The 16,357-nt window shown below is 39.0% G+C and overlaps 1 long non-coding RNA gene across 2 annotated transcripts in view; it reads left to right on the top strand.

The window, feature by feature from the left end:
• The first annotated feature begins 2,754 nt into the window (after positions 1-2,754).
• Positions 2,755-16,357, top strand: part of nampt4.2 (nicotinamide phosphoribosyltransferase 4, tandem duplicate 2) — a 40,405-nt gene continuing 26,802 nt past the window's right edge. For both annotated transcript variants that reach the window (XR_012386949.1, XR_012386948.1), the window contains exon 1: positions 2,755-2,868. This is a non-coding gene — a long non-coding RNA (nicotinamide phosphoribosyltransferase 4, tandem duplicate 2). The remainder of the gene's footprint in view (positions 2,869-16,357) is intronic.

Below are 16,357 nucleotides of genomic sequence, written 5' to 3'. Positions count from 1 at the left end.
AACAGTAGTCATAAGTTCAGAGAGTACCTGTGAATGTTTGGCCATCAAAGCCTCTTGCTGAACTAGGACATTCTCATGTCGTTGAACTGTAGACTCGTGCTGAGCCACTGTGGTAAGGAGCTCCTGGGAACTGGGGTTTTCAGGGTTCATGATGTTGGCTCGGTTATTCTGTCAGAGACTGGGATAGAACCCGGGTCTCCTGCACGAGATGTTGGCCTTGAACCCACTGAGCCACACAGGCGTTGAAGAACCAAAGTCACAAAAAGGAACTTTCTCCTTAAGAGGAATTTATTAGTGGCAAAAAACACTTCAATAGAAGATAAAGATAGAGCAGACAAAAAACAGAGACTTCTCCAATTTCAAAAAATGCAAAAAACTCAAGAGGCAAAAAACTCAGGATCAGTAACTGCTCAAAATTACTACAAAAAAACATAAGTCACAAAAAGCTTGACAAAAGGTAATTTTTCAAATAGAGGAACTCACAGAGGATGACAGGCTAGGATCCACAATAACCGAGCAAAGAACTACTAAACTGAGGCTACTTAAATACAAACAGCTAAACAAGGAACATGTGAAATCAATAGCTGTGATTACAAATACAAAATAAAGACAAAGAACGAAATGAGGACATCTAGTGGTGAAGAAAAAACATTACAAGAAAAAACTAAAATAACATGGGCAAAATCCTGACAAAAACTAACTGTGATGGGACTTACGGGCCACGCCCTCCACATTTGCATGTGTTGCTACTTCAGGTCATTTATCCGAACCTGATGAGCAGCTACTTTATCAAAAGAACACAACTCTCTCTCAGCTCTGAAATCATTCATGTGCACACCTCAGGCTGTGTTTGATAAGCCAAACATTTTCTAGTGATACTACAGTGATATTTTGTCATCCCTTAGTTATTTTACGTGAATATTTCACTTAGCGCTGCATGGTTAATCAACAAAAGATTGTGATCTCCATTTGACCCTACACACAATCTTAAATCTGCTTTACTACAATTCAGCCAATTATATTTTCAAGGTTAAGTCTTCTTGCTCAGCTACATGAACACCTCCACATGGTCTTAAAAGTGTCACATACTGTGTTTATAAGGTATAATAGAACAGAATCTGCATAGGCTGTGAATAACAGGTAATAAAGTTGTAAATCGACGCGTTTATGGTCTGTTATCTTTAAAAATCCCTGATCTTCACTGTCTAAATCAGGACCCTACTGAAAAAAACAGCTTAAACCAGCCTAGGCTGGTTTTAGCTGGTCGACCAGGCTGGTTTTAGAGGGGTTTTAGCCACTTCCAGGCTGGTTTCCAGCCATTTCCTGCCTGGTCTTAGCTGGTCAGGCTGGGAGATGACCAGCTAAAACCAGCTTGACCAGCCTAGCCAGGCTGGGAGCCCAGCCAAAACCAGTTATGTCCAGCTTAAACCAGGATTGTCAAGCTGGTTTTAGCTGGATTTAGCTGGTCATTTTCCACCCTGACCAGCTAAGACCAGGCTGGAAATGGCTGGAAACAAGCCTGGAAATGGCCAAAACCCCTCTAAAACCAGCCTGGTCGACCAGCTAAAACCAGCCAACCAGCCTAGGCTGTTTTAAGCTGGATTTTTCAGCAGGGGAATGTCAAATGTATGGCCCAAGGGCCAGATCAGGCCTGCAAACGGGTTTAATCCAGCCTCCAAGATGATTCTGTAGAGTATAAATAAAAAGGAGATGCAATTTTTCAGTAAAAGAAACTGCTGTTCCAATTGTGTCCACTGGATGGCAATTTCAAACTGTTAATTTTAGCTTCTCAGAGAGAAAGATTACATCTATGCACTGCCATATCACACTGAGGTGATCTCAAGAGGAAACGTAACAAATTCACGTTTGGTCATATTAGTTTACTAATTCAAGGTAGAAGGCATGGCACCCAACCACACCCCTGAGCCAAACCGACATTGGTGGATAAGCAAATCGTACTAAACTGTACAAATGAGATCGTATGAATTCATATGTATTAGCTACTAAATTAAAAAGTTATGAATTGCCGTGAGATAATGTTGCCCTCAGGCTTCAGCTTTATGTTTTATGTTGATCTTTTTAAAACAAAGAAAAAAATCTAAACTTGTTGTTTTAAGTTATATATACCATGATTTTACCAGTCCGACCCACTTGGGAATAGATTTTCCTCCATATGGCCTCTGAGCTAAAATGAGTTTAAATAATTATAACTGAGATTTTTCAACTCGGTTTACGCTTCAACAACTAAATGAACGCTAAAGTCTTTTTAACTGATTATATTTTATTACATTACAGTATCGATGCTGTAAAAGGAACTGTAATAAATTGAAAAAGTCACATTAACTCTTTAGCATGCGCCCCGATGAGGACGCACTGAGGCGCTGTTTTTTTTTTTTTGCATACCCTATTATGAATAGTTGTGTTCTGATGTAATCACTTTACTGTGAATTAACAACCAGGATTTAATTAAAGTCTATTCAACTCTACAATTCCAAGTCTATACATAATGTAGCATTTTTACCAACAGTAGACCTACACATAGGCCTAATATTATTGCTGTTTTACCATATAAATAATAATAATAATAGCCTACTCATATCAGCCTTTTTTACATGTACAGTATCCAGAGAAAATCGTGATCTTGATTTTTAGCGAAAGAAAAATAGTGATTCTCATTTACCCATAATCGTGCAGCCCTAATTTCACTTTCGTACGTGGGACTTTTATTTTGAAAACGCGAGCGGCAAATTGTTTACAGTGTGATACTGGGCAACCACCGTACAAGTCTGTTTCAAACTCGCCTCAGGACGAAAAATGCGAGATATTCATATTACTCGTTTATTCATCACCACTTCAAAGAGGCATAAGGTATGTTTAGTTACATCTTTTGTTATTTTATATGGTTTATTGTGAGATTTGATGTTTATGTTTCAACAAACACATGTAGACTCCTGTCAGATCATTCAGCTCAACTGTCATGTGTTCATCCCGAGTTTGATATATTTTTTCTTTGACTGTAGCTTCAAAATACAACGCACACATCTCTATCATTCTCTTTTATCAAGTTTAATTATAATTTGTCCTTTATTCACAACAGATCTGGTGAGCTAAATAGGTTAACATCACTCTGATTGGGTTTATATTTGTCTGTGTTCAATGTACATGCATTTTTTATTGCAAAACAAGAACAACAGCAGACAAATATTGAGGAATACAGTACTTACAATTTTTAACATCAAAGGAACAAATCAATAGGGAATAATAGCAAAAATATTACAGAGAATATATAAATTACAAAAAATTTGTATAAGAAAATTATTCCAAAAGTGCATACATCCTTATAGCTTTTTTAAATCGAAAAGTCTTTTAGGGTATCATTATAATGCTTAATATCAATTTTTAACAAATTTTAGGTTTATCATTGGACCATTTTTGTTTGTGAACATGGTACTTCCCATATATAATCATTAATTTAATAAACAAACTTTGCTCCAAAGTTTTATTAATATCATTATTGTATATCAAAAAAAAATGTTTACATGAAAACTGAATTTTTCATTTTGTAAGTTTCAATATAAGATATTCAACATCAAACCAAAACATTTGGGTATATGTGCATTCATAAAATAGATGTTATCGATTCCTCCTCTAATTCACAAAAAGTGTACGCAACACTTTTTTTAACAACTTGTTTCACTAGATAAATAAATGAAGGAGTTTAAATGTCACCTCTTTAACTTTATTAGTGAGACACAGTATTTTATAGGTAAGTTCCAGACTTTTTTTCATTTCATCGGCTCAACAGTGTACATCATGCTCTGTGTGTGTGCCTGTAAGAGGCATGTCAGAGCGAGCTCATTAATATTCATGACATGAACCATATATGGTCAATCATGGACCTTTTGATTCTTTGGTTATTTATGGACTAACGGTTTAATATTTCTGGCATGGATGTTAATTAGCTGATTATATGGTGATTTTTGTCAGCCCAGAATAATGAATGTTTTGGATGTTGGTACGAAACACTGATCCAGTAAATGTATTTCAGAAGCCAGAGTGAGAAATGAGTTTATACTGTAGTTTTCGAGTCTGTAAAGAGCTTCGCATTAAAGGACATGTTCCTTCAGGCAGTCATGAAGAGACTGTCTGACTGACAGCAAATGGCCATCTTCATCTGTATGTCTCTTTCTTTGTCAGGAGTGGCTTGAAGTTACTGAAATTTGAATGTCACAGTGCTGCAAGCTGAAAAATTGAGTTCTGTCTCTGTACGTCTGGCTTGGTTCAATAGACTGAAAAATCAGTCGATCAAACAAGTGAATGAATGGATGGATGAAGGAATAGTTGAATGGCATCAAACAGAAACAAACCAGTGAGTGAATAGGCTCGTCGATATGTGTTTATTTTTAGATAAGAAGAACTCAGCAGCACTTATTGAAGCACAGGAATGATGGTTCGGAGTGGTTGCTGGGTAATCGAATAGGCTGAATTATTTCACCTTTAATCTTGAGTTTGTCCAGAAGTATTTTGAAAGCAGAACTGTACAACTATACATCACCAGCCTAGAAATGCATGAAGAATTAAAATAAATAATGAGAACTATGGGCGACACACTGGTTAGCTCTGTCAGCTCACAGCAAGAAAGTTGCTGGTTCGAGCCCCGGCTGGATCAGTTGGCTTTTTTGGCATGTTCTCCCTGTGTTAGCGTGGGTTTCCTCCCGGTGCTCCGGTTTCCCCTACAGTCCAAACACATGCGCTATAGGTGAACAGAATAAACGAAATTGCCCGTGGTGTATGTGTGTGAATGAGTGTGTATGGGTGTTTACCAGTACTGAGTTGCTGCTGAAAGGGCATCTACTGTGTAAAACGTAAGCTGGATTAGTTGGTGGTTCATTCTGCTGTGGCAACAGCTAATGAATAAAGGGAGTAAGCCGAAAGAAAAATCAAGGAATGGGAAGTAGGTATGCTACAATCTCATGAACTGATTGCAAATGTTTGTCTGTGAGTTTACAAGCAGAGGAAGAGCACGCTAGAGCTGTAATCGGGCCATAAAAATTAGGCCCGATGAGGCCCGAGCCCGAGACAATTCGGCCCGAGCCTGACAGGTACATTTTGAATGACAGCTTTATAAAGCCCAAACCCGTTTACAGCCAAATGTGCACAGGCACACAGCTCTTTTGCCTTCTTTCAAGAACGAGTCATTTATGTGTTTAACAATTTATTCGTAACAAACGTAGGCTATATGCCACTTGGAAATTTTAACAAAGAAATAAAATAAGTCCTCTGAAACATCGTAACATCTCAGCACTCTAAATAGGACTTGGTACATACACTTAGCCTTTAAATTGGCCAACACACCGATGAAAATAAGTCTTCCCTTACAAATTAAATTAAAATAAATTCAAAATTATGGCGAGTATTTGGCAAAAGCAAAATTAGGATGAAGGCTGCGTGAGATTAGTTTCGCCACATCTCTTTACAATCTGGCATTAAGGTGACAGTAAAGCTGAATATTAAAAGAATAATAAAATAATAAAAGAATTTTGGCGAGGCAGTGGCGCAGTAGGTAGTGCTGTCGCCTCACAGCAAGAAGGTTGCTGGGTCGCTGGTTCAAACCTCAGCTCAGTTGGCGTTTCTGTGTGGAGTTTGCCTGTTCTCCCTGCCTTTGCGTGTGTAGGTGAATTGGGTAGGCTAAATTGTCTGTAGTGTATGAGTGTGTGTGTGAATGTGTGTGTGGATGTTTCCCAGAGATGGGTTGCGGCTGAAAGGGCATCTGCTGCGTAAAAACTTGCTGGATAAGTTGGCGGTTCATTCCGCTTTGGTGACCCCAGATTAACGACAGCTTAGAAAATGAAAGCAAAACCAAATCCTGGACATTTTAGTAAATTTAGAAACGCTGGCAGGACACAAAAAGGTGCAGGTTGGTCTGTTGGTCTGCAGAGCACGCGAGTGTTGACAGTTCTCGCACACACAGAATGAGCAGTATGAAACGGGTAAAGGAGAGAAGATTTTCCACTACTTAATCACTCGGGCATGTTTGTTTATATTGGGGTGATACAAAAAAATGTAATAGGAGGATAATAACAGTAAAAAAAATGTCACTAAATATACTTGGGTGGTCGTTAATATACCTGGGTGGCCCGCCCAAGTAAAGTCTATGTGTGGGAAGGACTGTACCTAGAGGGAAAATGTGCTTTATGCATTATACACTTGTTAAATGTGACGTCATGCGAAGTGGCTTCCGGGTCCAAGCGCTCTATTCAACTGAATGGGGAGACTCATGAAATGGTAATAATAAACGTTTACAAAGCGATTTAAGGCTTTCGAAAATCACGATCGCAGTATATATGTCCATGCCTAATATCGGATGGCCAGAAAGTGATTATTTTTTTTATAAATTGTAAAAATTTTGGTATTTGTTATGCAGCAAGCCCAGAGATTGTTGTCTACATTATGATTTTATTTAAAATTAACTTTAATGTGTGATAAGAATAAAATGTGATCATAAACGAATGATTTCTCAACTCAAATGAGTGGCGGCTTGGACCCGGAAGCAGTATTACATACGTCACAAACACGTCACCACTTAAAGGGTCACGAAACACCAAAACACATTTTTTGAGCTGTTGACAGTCGTATATGTGTCCCACACTGCTAAAAACACTATTAGGACACCTATATTTCACAAAAAAGTGTAAATTGGTAGTTTTTGCGTTATTTCAAGCAAATTTGTACTTCCGGTTTGAAACGAATTTTTGAAGCTGCGTCAAGGTCATGACATAATAGCGTGTATTCCAGCGTGCAGACTGGACGTCTGTGCCAGAGTGTGTCTTATTACGTCTTACAGTGTGATGCATTAATGCATGAGTAAAGCTTGGTTCAAACCAATCAGCGTGCTCTATTGTGCAACTTCATTAATATTCATTACTGTCACAGTGTTTAGACGACAGAGACGCCACGTTGTGTTGGCAAAACAAGCGTGAAGTGTTGCTTTAATAGTTTGCTGCAGTTAAGTTTTGTTTTCATTTTCTCTCTGTGAGAGCTCATCTGGAGTCACATGTGAATTAACAGTGTACACGACGCGCGACAACAATAACTTGCGTGTCTAAGGAGGATTATTGTTTACCTGAGAGCTGTTCTCATCTGCAAATGCTGAGATCTGGATTCGCTGGTAGTCTCCTCTTAATAAAGACGCGGCTCTAGTTGCTGGTGATTGTCCTGTCTCTACAGATTTGGTACAGTGCTCTTTGTTTATTCAGTTTGTTCGTATCAAACTAAGTTAACTATTTCACCGAGTGTAAACATGTTAGCACCACAACCAAACTTTAACCTCGTGTAGGATTTTAACCGCATTTTGTGACCGGAATAACACATGCAGATTTCTGACACTACCTGCCGTGTGCATCTAAGTTTCCGGGAAATGCTGAGTTTTTTTTTCTCTCATTCGCCGTGCGGTCTCAAACATTGCATGAAAAATACACGCTTAGAGCAGTTCCTAGAATCAAATATCACATTTGTCGCGAGGGGCATGAATGAATTATTCATGCCCCTCGCGAAAATGCCCAAATAGACACTCTCACACCATCCCACTTTAGTTCCTCCGACACTCCCCCCTAAACAGAGCTGGACACGCCCACTTTTCTGACTTTTTCCAAAGTAGAGGTGTGAAAACACCCTGCTGAAACGAGGGGCTTCATGGCCCTTTAACAAACTGATAAAGCTTGAAGAATCAGAATCGGTACTAAGTATCGACCGATCACCATGACAAGGAATCTGTACTCGGTATCGGCTGCAAAAATCCTGATCGGAGCATCCCCAATGAGAACTTCTTTTAATGCATCTAGGTTAAGGGATTTGTTCTCTGAATTAAGAAATAATCGTCATTCATGTCTTATCAAGCACCGCTAACAACTTAATCTCAGAAACAAATGAGTGATTGTCAGAGCATAATGGCTATCCGTCTGCCATTTTACAGGAGGACTTCTTTCACATCTTTTTTTCCCTGCTCAAATTAATGTGGTTGAGGAAATCCGTGCCTTCCAAACACATCTGACCTTTCTCTGATGAGCTTGCTGCGGTAGCCCACTGTTTTCCGGCGCTTCCAGCGAGGCGAGAGGAACATGCACTGATCCATAATTTAGAGAGCAGGCCAAAATCAGACGAGAGGGACTGCTTTGAAAACAAAAAGACAGACAAACAAGAGTTTGCTGAACCGCAGGATGGAAAACCACACCAAATGCCAAGCAAATGCTCAGAGCCTCATCCAGCTCTGAGAGGCCCCTAGCTGGAGGCATCGCCTCGCTTTCACAACAACGCCATGAGGTCGCAGAGTTTTAAAGCTAAAAGACGCTCACTCATATCTGCAGGACACCACTCAGATATCGGACAGCAGACCCTCTGCACCCTGTTTGCCTTTATCTGCCTCAGATATGAGGAACGGTTGCTTCTCTTTAGAGTTGTAATACTAGGAATTCGCCTCTCGCATCCCAAGTGGCTTTGAGATATCAAGGCTGTAAAATCACTTGTTTGGATTCAACTCCAGCCGAGCATACATTTACTCTGCTGGAGCTGATCTAGTGCATTGCAAGCATGCGATGCTTGGTTAACCCAGCGTTCACTTTAGGCTCAGAAGGACAGCGGCCCGAAACCATTTCATTCCCAGGAGCATCTACACACCTGATTACCTCACCTTCACTATCCTAAATATTCACTTCTGTTCCATTCATGAACTCTCTCACATTGCATCATGGTATATTGTAGCGTCCTTCGGATGCACGCTTCAGAATCTCGTCAAAAGTAGTAGGTCATCCTAGTACTTACTGTTACTGTTTTTCAAATACTATGAATTCGGAAATACTATTCGGCTTCCAGCAGCTGAAACCATTTCATTCTCAGGAGCATCTACATACCTGATTACTTCACCTTCGCTATCCTACGTATCCGGTTCGCTCCCAGTCATAAATTCGTTCACATTGCATCAAGGGTTATTACAGTGTCCTTTGGATGCGCAAATCAGAATCTCAAAGGAAGTAGTAGGTCATCCTGGTACATCTTGCATGCTGTTTTTCAAATACAATGAAGTTGGACATACTCTGCTTGCATGCTGTTTTTAATGTGTGTATTAAGGAAGTGTCCTTCTGAGACCCCACCCATTGACTTGTGTCCTTTGCGTTTTCATTAATTTGCTTTGAATTTTTTGAGCTACTCTGTCAAGTCCTGTTGTACTGTTCAGAGGACACCCTGGGCTTTCTAGTGATATGTTATTTGATTAACTGGCATGCTAGGAACCCCTTCTTACACTGCATCTAAAATGGCTGACATAGAAAATAGCACATTTTATGGGAAGTATGTAAAATTTTGCTTTTTTAAATGTTTTTTTTATTATTGTCATTACATATATATTTGTTCATTAAAGTGTCAGGAACAATACATTTAGCTTTCAAAGCTGTTAACTTGTTTGTGTTTCAAAATATCATCCTTTTTTAAATGTCCACTATAGTAGACATCAGGACCATTTTAATGTAATTAATGACGGCATGTTGTAGGAGGCAGAACTAAAACAGAGTAGATTCTTTATAAAACAGTTGAGGGAGACTCTGATTTAGAGTCTAACAATCAGACAATTATAGAATGACAATCAGTTTTAAATCACTTTTATTTTAAATTTCTTTTAGATTAACATCACTTTTTGTTTTTTTTTTTTAATTAGTTTTTTTGAGTTTGGCTCTCTTTCAGACTAAACAGTTTCAGGAATTTCATTAAAAAAGGAAAAAATGGCTTTTGTTTTGTTTTTGTAACATTAATATTGGATTATTATCCCTTTACAGCCATGTCCTGTACAGTTTTGTTGTCTGAGTGGCGGTCATTTTTGAACTAAAATGATCCTGTGGTCCACTACAGTGGACATGCTGTAAAATTAAAAATAAAGACAAAATGTAAAAACTCTAAATTGTAGATTTTTTTAAGCCAAAGGATGTAGGAAATCACAAAAAAAGGAAAAAAAGATTATTTTTTTCAGGTTTTAGGAGGGTATGCCATGTCAGAAGCAGCCATAGTGAACACTATACCCATGTGACTCTATTACTGTATGCTTGCCTTATTTACTGTTGGCTACTAGGTTACAAATACTAGTCAGCCACTCCAACAGCTTGATAAAAACACACCTAAATTGCATTCTGGATTTAAATTTTTGCAAAGTTGAAAAAGATTCACTTTATGTTAGCATGGAAACCAGGCTAACAGGCATTTATTAAGATCAACTATAATAGCCTGGCTGTAAAATCACTTGTTTGGATTCTACTCCAGCCGAGCATACATTTACTCTGCAGGAGCTGATCTAGTGCGTTGCAAGCATGCAATGCTTGGTTAACCCTGCGTTCACTTTAGGCTCAGAAGAACAGCGGCCCGAAACCATTTCATTCCCAGGAGCATCTTCACACCTGATTACTTCACCTTCACTATCCTAAGTATCCGGTTCTGTCAGTGCACCTTTGCAGAAGTCTTTAGCCTCGCTAATTAGCCACCAATTGCCACGTTTGATGAATAAACCGTAGCCAATGACCTTCCCCACATCATGGCTGATCTACTGCGAGTGACCTTTACTTGATTATCTGAGTCCAGCGCCCTGCGGAGGGAGAGAAAGAGAGGTGGCTGGTATTCACAGAGGCAAGGATTTGTTCCCCCAGTGCACTCAAAACTTAATTGGAAAATTGATACAACTCCTGATTTGGTTTACTATATGGAATTAAATACTGGTTGAAGTGCAATTTATTCATTAAACAGACTGTTGTACTATTTTCCCCCCTGTGGAACATAAAATATATTTTCAGTGTCAAGTCGGTGGAAAGCAAAAACAACACATTAATAACGCTTTTCCCACTAAAGAAAAATAGAGTCTAGTTCCAAATCACTTCTTTGTCTTTCGATACCCTAAGCATTTTCTCTGAATCAGGAAAACCATTTCTACAACATCAGAAAGGTCCGACCCTTCCTATCTGAACATGCAGCTCAACTCCTTGTTCAAACTCATGTTCTCTCCAGACTGGACTATTGCAACTCTCTACTAGCCAGGCTTCCAGCTAACTCTATCTGGAACCTACCTCTTCAGCTGTTTCAGATCGCAGCAGCACGAGTGGTCTTTAATGAACCTAGAAGAGCACATGTCACTCCGCTGCTCATCCGTTTGCACTGGCTGCCAGTTGCTGCTCGCATCAAATTCAAAGCTCTGTTGTTTGCTTACAAAGTGACTTCTGGCCTTGCTCCTTATTATCTGCTCTCACTTCTGCAGATGTATGTGCCCTCCAGAAACTTGCGTTCTGTGAATGAACGTCGCCTCGTGGTTCCATTCCAAAGAGGGAAGAAATCACTTTCCCGAACTCTCACATTCAATCTGCCCAGTTGGTGGAATGAACTCCCTAACTGCATCAGAACGGCAGAGTCACTCATTGTCTTAAAGAAACGACTAAAAACTCAACTATTTAGTCTCCACTTTCCTTCCTAATCTGCAATTGCCTCTCTGGTTCTACCGCTAACTGTACTACAAAAAAAAAATTACTAATGTTTTGCTTCTTACACTTTACACACCTCAAACTTGCCTACAGCACTTATTCATTGTTGCTCTTACAGTTTTGTAAATTGCTTCCTTGTCCTCATTTGTTAGTCACTTTGGATAAAAGCGGCTGCTAAATGACGAAATGTAAACGTAAAAGTGATTCATAAGTAGCACCAAACCGTTGGTGGCCTAGATGTTAGAACCACTTGCATCAATGGTTGAGGGCAGAGTTACCATGATAAGGAGACCAACAGAAACTCCATATTTGAAATGGCCATAGAACATAATGCTGAACATGTTATTGCGAACATGTAATTCTCTCCTGTATTCTTTGTCTATAAAAATTACATTGTGCTACATGAGCATGTTATTATCGCTCATAATCTCTGTCTATACAAACTGAGATGGCAGATGGAAATGCATTTGCAGAATAAACTCGGACAGGGCCTGCGTCCTAAATCGCCTACTACTCATTTGAATTTACCACACGACTGTTAGAAAGATATGTTCTATATAGTATGAATGTGAGTAGTATGAATTGAATTTGGACCTACAACATCCGCCATTTGTCTATATTACATGACCTAACTACGTCAGTTGCATCGCCTCACTTCTATTTATAAATCATTTCACATTGCATCATGCGATATTGTAGTGTCCTTGAGATGCGTGCTTCAGAAACTTGCCGTAGGTCATACTGTGTTTTCAATACTATGAAAACGGACGTACTATAAGGCTCACATATGTTTATTTAATGTATAATAGGGAAGTATGTGATATCGGACGCATCCATAGTGAATATTACACTCATGTGGCTCTATTCTGCGTGTCATGTTTACTGTTGGTTACCATTACAGTCAGCCACTCTAACAACTTGATGGAAACACACCTAATTTGCATTTGGGAATTTTCTTTTTTTGCAAACTTTGAAAAGGTTCACATTATGTTAGGATGGAAATCCGGCTAATGGGCATTCATCAAGATCAATTTAGATAGTAGGGCTTAAACAAAACAAAAAATGGTCACTTCTTGAAAAAAATCTATATATTTTTTTAGGTTACAGGGCTATGAAACCCCCCTGTTTCAGCAGGGTGTTTTCACACCTCTAGTGTGGAAAAAGTCAGGAAAGTGGGTGAGTCCAGCTCTGTGTCGGGGGAGGGAAAGAGCGAAGGTTTTGGATTAAAAATGGGAGTTTTCTTTTGGCCACGCACTGATTTTCACAGAGGCGAAACAAAGATGCAGGAGTGAAAGACAATGACTGTTTACATGGGCATCAGTAATCAAATTATTTGCCAAATCATTAATTTGTTGACCTAAACTGTAGGGATGTAACGGTATCAGAATTTCACGGTACGGTAATACCTCGGTATGAATGTCACGGTACGGTATTTATTGAATCATTTACAGGAAAAAACAAAACTTATGAAAATACTCCAAAAAAGTGCCAAAAGTGTCAATGACATACAAATTAGCCATCTATCTGTAAACTTTGAAACAGGAACTTCAATTTTAATAACAAAAAAATATTAAACCATGTAAAAAAATAAAGTTTCAATTTAGTATTGTTGAAAACTCATCACATTCAACATTTAATCACTCACTCACTTAGATAGAGATGGGTTTAAAGGAAAATTATCATATAAATATAATCTGGTAAAAGCTGGTATCTCTGGGTATTTACAATGTCCCCTGCAACAGAAAAAAACCCTCTCATTTGGGACTGAGGTTTCTGGGACAAGAGAGATATGACTTGGCCCAGGTTGACAGCAGTGGGTAACGTTGTGCATTGTCTTTCCCCCACTTGAGAGGACAAACCATGAGTAAGATAGAGGTCTCATGTCTGCATCAATCTGAACAGTGTGCTGACAACACCGGTATTCAGTACGCGCGCGACAACACAGCTGATAAGAACTCGCGCGACAACACCGCTATTCAGTACGCGCGCGCGACAACACAGCTGATAAGAACTCGCGCGACAACACCGCTATTCAGTACGCGCGCGGCGACAACACCCGCTTTAGAGTTTTCCAGCTCTTTTTCATCCTCACTTCTAGCAGCACACTCCATTTCCGCATTACTGGATCTGTAGCGACAACAGACCGCAAGGGATGATGGTCAAGCATGGGCTGATGGGAATTGTAGTTTTCGCTACCTCCCGTTCGCTTCATTCGCCTGAGCAAATTTTCTCAGAAGACCTATAGTTTTACCGAGTCATGCGACTACGGTAATATCGAAAAAAATTAATATTGCGGTATGACGGTATTTACAATACCGTTACATCCCTATTAAACTGCAGTTTGGCACTTTCATTCTGAAATATTTTCATGCATGCCCTCCGTGACAAACCCGATATTGCATACGAGGAACTGCTGGAAGAGTGTAGTTTTAATGGAATCTTTGATACCGCACGTTATATAAGACAAAAAAAAATCAGCATTTCTCAGTAACTTAAATGCACTCGGGTATGTAGCGTTAGAAAGCCGTGTGTGTATAGACTATCCTTTCAAAAAATGCAGCAAAAATTACTCACGACGGTAATAGTTTGATTGCGGTGTGTACATGTTTACACTCTGAGAGCATTTACATCAGATCTTTCAGTCCATAATATTGTAGTGATATTAACATACTGTAAACTTAGTAACTTAGAAATCTTTTTGACTAAGGTCTGTGTTTAAACACTGAAATAATACTGCTGACGATACGAACTAACTTTGCCATCTGAATAAACAAACAACAGCTCAAAAAATGGGTTTTGGTGTTTCGTGACCCTTTAAGGCCCTTGAATAAAATCTAAAATAAATATCTGTGCTTGTTTGCTGACTGGATATGGCAAGAGTCTTAATTTGCAAGCTTAACTTTCGACAGAATTTGGAAGATATCCCTGAAGGTCAAATTTTGCTACTGAATCTGTTTACCACTTCATCTCTATTATGAACGATCAAGCAACACATCTAAATGAGAACAGGCGATCTCAGTTACATATGCAGGCAAAAATGGAACAACAAACATTGCCACAATAGTTTATTATTTAAAAGCCAGTTCTCTAGGTGAGGAGATTTTCTTTTCTAATAAGTGTCTTATTGGATTGACTGTGGTTAAAATGCACGCTGTTATAAAATGGTATGTAATGGTATTCTTGGTTCAGATACAAGATTTTTTTTGCAATGCTAATAGTACATTTTCTTCTGCTTTTAAAATGTTTATGGATAATTCTCAGCCATTACTTGATGAGTGCAATTCAAGGTTATTAAGTTGTATAGCACTTTTCACAATATATTAAATATCAATGTAAAAATGAAGTGTTCTAAATGAAATTAGGAGTTATATTAACAAACATTGAAACAAACACAAATACATAGAAGTTTTTCTAACAAAGCGCCTTATGTATTAAAACAGGGAGAATGTGTCTTACGGGTAGTTTGTCAAACGAACTCGCCTGCATGGAGCGCACACACGTATCCTATAGTACATTGTGTACAAAGATATGCTTTTAATCTAGTTTTAAACAGAGAGAGTGTGTCTGAGCCTCAGACATTATAAGGAAGGCTATTCCAGAGTTTAGGAGCCATATAAAAGAAGGCTCGACCTCCTTTAGTGGACTTTTTTTTTCAGTTTTCAAAACAAGTATATTTCTTTAGTGCATTAATGTCAGGATTATATTTAAGTAATTTAATGACAAATTAAAAAAATGTTTTAACAGTATTTGTTTTATCAATGAAGCATTACATATTTATTTTCATTAACCTTACATTTAGTTGAGGATGTCAAGTTAATTTAGTTGTCTGATAATGTTTCACAGTTATTCGTCAGTTTATTTAGGGTAATGACATGCAAAAGACAAAACAAATGTTTAATCAGGGTGTTAAAAAAACTCACCTTCAGGTCAGCTACTTCTTCACTGAGCAATAGTCACTGTGCACTAAGCAAATCCCAGCCGGGTCCATCACTTTTTTCACTTCACCCCATTGAAATCTTTCTGTTGTGGTTTGCGCTATTTGCATGTATAGTGAGGATCTGCACTGCATTTTCTATTTGTGTTTGTGTTATGAGGATTTGCAGTGTATGTGTCTTCTTAAGTTAAGCGTTAAGCTCTCTCGGCCACCAAAAACAAAACATTTTATTATTATTATTACTTTATTATTATTATTATTATGGCGAGGCAGTGGCGCAGTAGGTAGTGCTGTAGCTTCACAGCAAAAATGTCGCTGGTTCGAACCTCGGCTCAGTTGGCGTTTCTGTGTGGAGTTTGCATGTTCTCCCTGCCTTTGCGTGGGTTTCCTCCGGGTGCTCCGGTTTCCCCCACAGTCCAAAGGCATGCGGTACAGGTGAATTGGGTCGGCTAAATTGACTGTAGTGTGTGTGAATGTGTGTGTGGATGTTTTCCAGAGATGGGTTGCGGCTGGAAGGGTATCCGCTGCGTAAAAACTTGCTGGATAAGTTGGCGGTTCATTCCGCTGTGGCGACCCCGGACTAAGCCGACAAGAAAATGAATGAATGAATGTATTATTAATATTATAAGTCTTTTATGGTAAGTTCAACAGTATCTTACAGAATTATGAGGGATAATTCCAATTTGGTTATCAATTTCACTGTAAGGGTGCTTTCACACCTACACTTTTGTTTCGGAACGTGTCTCGTTTGCCCAGTTATCGCGGTTCGTTTTGCATATGTGAACAGGGCAATCGCGCTCTGTTCCGCGTCAAAGTAATCGCTCCGAGATCGCTTGAATGAGGTGGTCTCGGCTCGATTGAAACGAACCCTGAAGCGGTTCGATTGCAGTGAGAAATCGATCCGATCCGAGCGCGGTTA

The sequence above is a fragment of the Danio rerio genome, chromosome 11 (genome assembly GCF_049306965.1).
Source record: "Danio rerio strain Tuebingen ecotype United States chromosome 11, GRCz12tu, whole genome shotgun sequence".
NCBI lineage: Eukaryota > Metazoa > Chordata > Actinopteri > Cypriniformes > Danionidae > Danio > Danio rerio.
Note: the sequence above shows the minus strand (reverse complement) of the source record. Positions and strands in the feature narration are given on the sequence as shown.